Source organism: Paroedura picta, chromosome 1, assembly GCF_049243985.1.
Source record: "Paroedura picta isolate Pp20150507F chromosome 1, Ppicta_v3.0, whole genome shotgun sequence".
Lineage (NCBI taxonomy): Eukaryota > Metazoa > Chordata > Lepidosauria > Squamata > Gekkonidae > Paroedura > Paroedura picta.
Window position 1 is genome coordinate 184510902 of NC_135369.1, and position 8900 is coordinate 184519801.

An 8900-nucleotide genomic window follows, 5' to 3' on the forward strand; every position below is an offset into this window, starting at 1 on the left:
TTCGCGCCTCTCGACGCGTCAGGCCGCCAGCAAGGGAGCAACCGCGAGCCGCACTGCGCACGGCTTGCGATAGCTCCCTTGCTGGCGGGTGGCCAATCGGAGGGCCCAATCGGCAGGCGCAAAGCACCTGCCAATTGAGCCCTCCGATTGTCAGTCCGGAGGAAGGGGCCAATCAGCACCCTTCCTCATCCCGGACAGAGTCCGCCCTAACTCCTCCCCCACAGCCCTTGCCGCATTATTTAGTCCGGTGTTAAGATTCTCGAGGTTCTCTAGGTTTGGGAGATAGTGTATTTTGCAGGTTTACTTTTGAAGCATAAACCGAAAACTCTCTCCTTGAAATGAATCCTCTGGACTCTCATATGGAAAAAAACTGTAAAGGTGAAAGGGGGTCTTTAAACAGCCTGAGTCTGCCAAGATCACATTCACACACACTGGGCTTGTTGTTGCGCTTGTGAAATGTGGTTCCACATCTTTGCAGGCAGAGAATTCAGTAAGGACTTTAGCTGAGTAACAAATGAATGACTAAAATGTAGCATGTGGCTGGATCCTCATTCTAGGCCCACTGGAACCCACCCAGTTGATTGGCATCGCTACTGATTTGCATTAGGAGGGCTGAAAACAGGAGACATTTCAGGTGCTGGATTGTGAAAACCATGCCTGGTTTTGCCGGTTGTTTTTGTACTGCTTTGCTCTGTTTTGTATTGCTTTGCTCTGTCCATATAATTGATTACCTTTAGATCCCTAGGGTATGAATTATACCAGAAGGGGTTAGTCAGCTAGTGGGCGATTTCCTGTCCTGTTGCCTGGCACCACTATCTCTTCTGTACACTTGAAGGGTGCTTATGTCTCTCTGGCTAACTGAAGGATGGCACCCTGGAATATTTTTGCCCAAGTTGACTGGCGGGGGGAGCAGGAGGGACTTGGAGGTTAAGGCACAGCAATAGATAGAAGTTTAGTCTTAGCAAAGCTTCCAGGTAGCTTCTAGATCATTGTTCGTTTCAATAAAGAGATTTTCCTGCAAATGGCATTTTCTTCTTGAAGGCAATCTACTGAAACCTTTCATGGTCTTTCTGGGAAGTCTTTGAAATGCCCCGCTGTCCAAAGCATTCCTTTGCTGTTCTGAGCTTCAACAGGACAAGCAGGGAAGCAAAGTTCATGCTTCGGACAGATTATGCAACCATATTCCAGACCATCTTTCAACTGAAGTGCTCTCAGATAGCATGAGCACTGTGCACATACATGAAACAGAGCATTGGTCTGTCAAGGTCAGTATCACCCACTCTGACTGGCGGCACCTCTTCCAGGGTCTCAGGTAAAAATCTACCTAGGGTTTCCAACTTGCAGGTGAAACCTGGTGTTCCCCCAGAATTGCAATTGATCTCCTGACTACACAGAGCAGATGCCCTGGAGAAAACGGCTATTTTGGAGGGTGGACTCCATGGCATGAGACCTAACAGAGGTCCTTCCCTTCTCCAGACCCCATTCTCTCCAGGCAACCCAACTCACCAAGTGCTTCTTTCAACTGGTCTTAGTGCAACATGCAAAGCTTGCTCTTCGCATCTGCTTGTTCTCTCCACATTCTGAGGTTTCGTGATTTCTTAAAGGCAAAGATTGGTTCCTTTTTTGCTGATGCCATAGCAGCATCATATACCAGGATGGGGGGGGGGGGTAGTGCTGTTTAAATAGCTGGATTAAATATTTCGGACACATTTACAAACACATAGTAGAGTTTGAACAATAAAGAGAACCTGTACAGTATTTAACATTGTTCGCCAGTCTTTCACACAGAAGAGAAGATGAAGATTTTGATGTGACGCCCCTGTTGATGCCATTTTGGGCTGTATCAACAGGGGCATCACATCAAAATCACAAGATGTCATAGTCCCATTGTATACGGCACTGGTCAGACTACACCTGGAGTACTGTGTGCAGTTCTGGAGGCCTCACTTCAAGAAGGACGTAGATAAAATTGAAAGGGTACAGAGGAGAGTGACAAAGATGATCTGGGGCCAAGGGACCAAGCCCTATGAAGATAGGTTGAGGGACTTGGGAATGTTCAGCCTGGAGAAAAGGAGGTTGAGAGGGGACATGATAGCTCTCTTTAAGTATTTGAAACGTTCACTTGGAGGAGGGCAGGATGCTGTTTCTGCTGGCTGCAGAGGAGAGGACATGCAGTAATGGGTTTAAACTTCAAGTACAACGATATAGGCTAGATATCAGGAAAATGTTTTTCACAGTCAGAGTAGTTCAGCAGTGGAATAGGCTGCCTAAGGAGGTGGTGAGCCCCCCCCCCCTCACTGGCAGTCTTCAAGCAAAGGTTGGATACACACTTTTCTTGGATGCTTTAGGATGCTCTGGGCTGATCCTGCGTTGAGCAGGGGGTTGGACTAGATGGCCTGTCTGGCCCCTTCCAACTCTATGATTCTATGATTCTAAGAAGACCTGTTTTTTTTTATACCCTGCCTTTCACTAGCCAAAGGAGCCCGAGAATGTCTTACCAACACTCCTTCCTCTCCCCACCTTGTGAGGTAGGTAGGTCTGAGGGAGCCCTGACAGAACTGCACTGTTAGAATAGCCTTGACAGAACCATGACTGGTCCAAGGAGGTCCCCCAGCTGGTTGCATGTGGAGGAGGAGTGGGGAATCAAACCCAGCTCTACAGATTAGAGCGTGCCACTCTTTAACCACCACACCATGTCTGCTCTCTGGTCACATATGAACCTTACTGTACGTTAAGAATAACACTCTAGGAGTTTGGGGAACACACAGGAAGCTTATGCTGGAATAAAATGTTGTCAGTCCGTAAAGTACCACTGGACTCCTGTTTATTTCTGGAGCATCAGACTGACATGGCTGCCCCTGTGGCATTGTTACCAAAATCGAGTTGACTAACCTTTGATGTTCTATTAAAGCAACTAGAATCTCAGAAAAGAACAAAGGGGTTTGAAACAAAGACAGCCTGGAAGTGGAATAAAGTATCTGCTGGGATTTCACCTGTACTAATTATGGAACACCTGTGTTTTTTTTTTTAACAACTATTTTCCCCCCACTGAACCGGAATGTTTCCACACCATACAAATGCCTACAACCACAGGCAAGGCTACATCTTTTGATGTACCTTTGCTGCCACCTAGTGTTTTTTTTAAAAAGTGGTCCAAATATCTGCAACAAATCTTCGAAAACTACAGAATGAAACAGTTTACAGTGTTTGGTTGACATGTCAAAGGTTGCCCAGGGTGGAGAGGGGACGGTATTTGATGTGAATCATCATCATCAAGTTGCAGTTGACTTTTGGCAAACCCACAGAGTTTTCCAAGGGAGAGATATTCAGAGGTGGTCGGCTCCCGCCTGCCTCTGAAAAAAGAGATCAGGGCCCATTCTGCACACATTGGATAAAGTACTTTCAATGCACGTTAGAAGTAGATTATCCTGTTCTGCACGGGGAAATCCAGCTGCAAAAGAACTTTGAAAGTGCATTATACAATGTCTGCAGAATAGGCCCAGGACCCTGTGGGGCCTTCGCCAGTTCCAAAGGGCCTGCAAGACAGCTGCTCTACCCGGCTTAGGGTCAGGGCCCGGAAAGATGAATAGGAAACGCTGGCTACATTGCCGGAAACTGAGGGAAGATCCGTTCCAAAAATCCCAGAGTCCCCCCCCCCTTGTCTGCTTGGCTAATTAGCTCGGGGCAATTCAGAGGAAGATTTTATGGTTTTAATTGATCATTGTTTTGGAAGGGCACTTTAGAAACATATTTCTATTATTTATTCATTCTATCGTGACCCTGAATTTCCTTGATGGTCTCCCAGCCGAATACTGACCAGGGCCGACCCTGCTTAGCTTCTGAGAGCTGACAAGATCAGGATGACATGGGCTGCCTAGGGCCCAGTCCGCACATAATAGATAATGCACTTTAAATGCACTTTAGAAGTAGATTTTCCTGTTCTGCACAGAAAAATCCAGCTGCCAAAGCACATTGAAAGTGCATTATCCTATGTGTGCAGTCTAGGCCCAGGTCAGGATCTCTTGCTGCTGCTACTAACCTCAAGAATAGCATCGAAATTCTGCTGGCCTCCCTGCCCAAGTCAACTCCACTAAACTTCACTGGAGGACTACAGGTCCTGCCGCTCTGGCCTCTGAACGAGAGACAGTTGGATTTTAAAACCTGTGAACATTTTAGATTGTATTTGTATATTTCTATTGTGTGGAAGATTTTAACTGATGTAATTTGCCTCGAGCCTTCAAAATAGAAATATAAGCATAAATAAATGAACCAGAGTAAAAGAAAAAGATTAATTATTTATTTATATTTATAATTTGATTTATATCCCACCTCTCCTGACAAAGTCAACTCGAGGTGGCTTACAAAACCCAAAGACAATATACCTCCATAAAACCCCATACAATGTTACAACCCATTACAACAGTTCCCGTACAACTCACACTAAAATAACCATAGTTCTATAGATGGCGGTAAAAACAGTCTTGAGTTCTCCAGAGCATCTCATCAAAGCTAAGAATCAACCTGCTGGATCAGACCAGAGGTCCATCAAGCCCAGCATCCTGCAGGCAGTCACCTCCGGACACAAGGAATCCTGTCTCTGGATATGGAGGTTGCTGCTAGTTAACATGGCTAGTAGCTGCTGATAGAAATAATCCTGTCATGATGATGAAGAAGAAGTAGAAGTAGAAGTAGAAGTAGAAGTAGAAGTAGAAGAGTTGGTTCTTATATGCTGCTTTTCTCTACCTGAAGGAGTCTCAGTGGTTTACATTCGCCTTCCCTTTCTTCTCCCCACAATAGACACCCTGTGAGGGAGGTGAAGCTGAGAGCCCTGATACTACTGAAGAAGAGTTGGCTCTTATATACCACTTTTCTCTACCTGAAGAAATCTCAAAGCAGCTTATGATCGCCTTCCCTTTCCTCTCCCCACAACAGACACCCTGTGAGGGAGGTGAGGCCTGATATTACTGAAGAAGAAGAAGAAGAAGAAGAAGAAGAAGAAGAAGAAGAAGAAGAAGAAGAAGAAGAAGAAGAAGAGAATTGGTTCTTATATGCTGCTTTTCTCTATCCAAAAGAGTTTCAAAGAGGCTTACAATTGCTGCATGTCGGGGAGCAGGGAATCAAACCCAGTTTGTCAGATTAGAAATCCGCACCCCTAACCAGTACACCAAGCTGGCTCTCATAAATGAAACTCCTTTTTCAGACCGTCATTATAGCCATTGGTAATTCAGGGACCATTGTAGCTGGGTCTTATCCGTCAGGGGGGGTGGGAGCCTCCATGTTGTGGTAAGCAGGCAGATGGGGAGAGGAGGGGTTTGTGGCTGCATCCAGGCAGAAGCAAACCTCAACACCACCTGTTTGTTGGTGTTGGTGGGGCACAGTGCTTTTTGGGGAGCATAGGTAGAGAGGCGGATTCTCAGAAACTCAGGGCCCAGATTACGTATGGCCTTGAAGGTGATTACCAGAACTTTAAGCCTGACTCATTAGCCGACTGGTAGCCAGTGCAGCTGTTGGAGTGTGGGCCAGATGTGGGCCCCTTAAGGCAGTGGTCCCCAACCTTTTTATCACTGGGGACTGGTCAACACTTGACAATTTTACTGAGGCCCGGGGGGGGGGGTAGTCCTTTGCCGAGGGACGCTGCCGCCTGAGCCCCTGCTCCACTTGCTTTCCTGCCGGCGCCCCTGACTTCCCGCCGCTCGCTGGGGGGGGCGCTGCCAGCAGCAGCTGTGCAGTGCCATGCCGAGGGGGAGCCTCAGCCGTGGTGGCCACTGGAGAGCACCAAAGGTGTGCCGGCGGCAGAGTGGCAGGGCAGCCCCCGTGGCAGCAGCCTGGGAGGAGGACAAAGAGGAGCCGTGGCCCAGTACCAACTGATCCACGAACCGGTCCCGGTCTCTGGACCAGGGGTTGGCTGCTGCATTCTGCACCAGTTAGAGTTTCCGGATAAGTGTAGGCCTGCGTAGAGCAAGTTACAGAAATCAAGCCTAGAGGTGACTGTCGTCTGGATCACTGTTGCTAAGTGTTCTGGGTCAAGGTAAGGCACTAGTAGATAGTAGCTACTCAGCTTGATGTAGATAGAAGAATGCCAACCGAGCTACTTTTGCAGTCTATTCCTACATGAAAAGAGGAAGGTATCAAAGATCACAACCAGGTTCCTGGCTGAGTGTGCAACTGACAGTTGCACCCCATCCAGGTCGAGCAGTCACGCTACCTTGCCACCACAGCACAAGGATCTTCAATAGGTAAATGACGGCAACTACCAGCAGCCATTTTGTGACTTGTGACTTGGGGACACCTGCCCTATACACTAAATTCTTAATACATGTTTGTATCATTGACATGCAGATGGTGTCTATTATACCACCTTTTAAATAATAGGACTAAATTTTGTGTTTGACTCCCAGCAGTCCAGCGTTATTACGAAACGTAGTAGGGTAAAGGTAAAGGTATCCCCTGTGCAAGCACCAGGTCATGTTTGACCCTTGGGGTGACGCCCTCCAGCGTTTTCATGGTAGACTCAATACGGGGTGGTTTGCCAGTGCCTTCCCCAGTCATTACTGTTTACCCCCCAGCAAGCTGGGTACTCATTTTACTTACCTCAGAAGGATGGAAGGCTGAGTCAACCTTGAGCCGGCTGCTGGGACTGAACTCCCAGCCTCATGGTCAGAGCTTTCAGACTGCATGTCTGCTGCCTTACCACTCTGCGCCACAAGAGGCTCTTACAAAACGTAGTAGAGTTAAATAAAATAACGGCATATTCAGCTACGAAGACGCAGAACTGCACAATCACCTCAGAAGCGCTCATCAAACAGTTTAGCTGAGATGGGCCCACATTATGAAGTAGATTTACCAAACGGCTGAGAGGAGAGATTGTGCTCTCCAGCAAAGCAGAACGGGGGAAATCGGACATGTCCTGATTTCAAAAACCCACACTTCGGAGAGAATCACGCTTGAAAGGATCAAGAGAACCAGCATAAATTGAGCGTAAAGAGGGCTGCCTGGCACGCTTTAAACCAGGCCTGGGATGTACACAACCAAGCGCTGGGATGTACCACTCGCTCTAGCGAGTGGTTTTGCTTCCCAGATCGTTTTTGGTGCAGAATCTGGTCAAAATCAATAAGGTGATACAAAATTTGAGTCCAGAAGAACCTTAGAGCAGGCATCCCCAACATGGTGCTGTCAACATCTTCTCTGCCACTTAATAAGTGATTTTAGAAAGAGGGTAGTACCAGAAGGGGCTTTGGCCCTGTTAAGTCTTCTGATTGGCCATACAGCTTTTATAAACCATTGCCTTGGCAGCAGCTGCCACTAGGGCACAAGGACTTAAACTATGCCATTTTGTGGCTGACTCCACCCCCCAGAGCAGCCATTTTGTGGCATCCATTTTGTGGCTGCATCTTCCTTGCCAGGTTGGAACGCCAAAATGTCGGAAAGGCTAGGGACCCTGTCTTAAAGACCAATGAGATTTTCATCAAGAGAGCTTTGACTTTCAAGAGCTCATACATCCAAAATCTTGGTGGCCTCTTTGATTGCTGACCAATACGCTTAACCCCCATGCACACCGGAGGACCAAGGGCCATATCCTGTCCGGGTGACAGCAGAAATTTGACTGAGTACAGTTCCATTTCAGCTAGACATTGTGCAAGAGTAATGATAAAAATCGAGCACAGATTTTTCACTGCCTGTCCACATTATCGTATGAACACCTGGGAGGGGCTCATGGGAATTGTAGTCCATGGACATCTGGAAAGACACAGTTTGACCACCCCTGCTGTATTCCAACATTTGATGCAGTTGTAGTCAAGTTCAGAAGTGGGGTCAGACTTGATTGACAAAGGTTTGTACCGGGACCAGGAAGGAGCTTGCAAAATTATCTCAGCAATATTGTATTACTCAAGCAAGAACCCAAGACAGGATACAATTGAGTTGAGTTTGTGCAAAGGCAACTTATTCATTTATTTATTAAAACCCCTACATCCCAGCTTTTACCTCAGGGTTCAAGGGAGCTTACAATAATAGTTAAAAACACTTTCAGCAAAAATCGGAGTCAGTGGAAAGTGGTGAGGCAACTAACTTTTGGCAATGCCCAAGGGCAGGGATTCCCAACCAGGTGTCCATGGACTCCAAGAGGTCTGCAGGAACTCTGAAGGAGGTCCATGGGAGCTCTGAAGGGGTGTGGTATGAAGGGGTCCAGGCTGTCTTCTCACCTCCTACTCTTCTTCCATATGAGGCAGAGCTGTGATAGTAATAAATGCAGTGGGTGGGAGCAAAAGGAGGGCTAAAGGTATGTGTAGTGATGTCATTTCTGGGGGTGTGGCCAGCTGACATCACTTCCAGGGCTCCTCAAAGTCTGAAAAATTACGCTCCTCTACGATCAAAAGATTGAAAAATGCTGCCCTAGGGGTTCTAAGGCAAGAGACAAACAGGGGTTTTCTCCTATCCAAGTACTACTGACCAGGGCTGACCCTGCTTAGCTTGTGAAAAAACTACACCATTGATTTCCCAATGTTACGGATAAGAGAAAAACGAAATCAGCAGGGCAAAATGATAAGTCTGACAGCCACTCTTGTTTGGTGTATAAATCATATAATTTCTGGGCAATCAGAACAGGCTCCTAGGTATATTTTCCCCCGTTTTCAAATACTTCTTCAATGATTGCCACTGCAGAGTCTGTAATCCATTTAACAGTAATATATCGATGAAGACGTATCCCTCGGCTTTCAGCTCTCTATCTTGAGGCAATTTTACTCCTACGTGCCTGCTTAGCACTGACCCTGCTTAGCTCCCAAGGTCTGACAAGAGCAGGCTAGCCTGGACCACCCAAGTCAGTACAGATAAGGTAAAGGTAAAGGTATCCCCTGTGCAAGCACCGGGTCATGTCTGACCCTTGGGGTGACGCCCTCTAG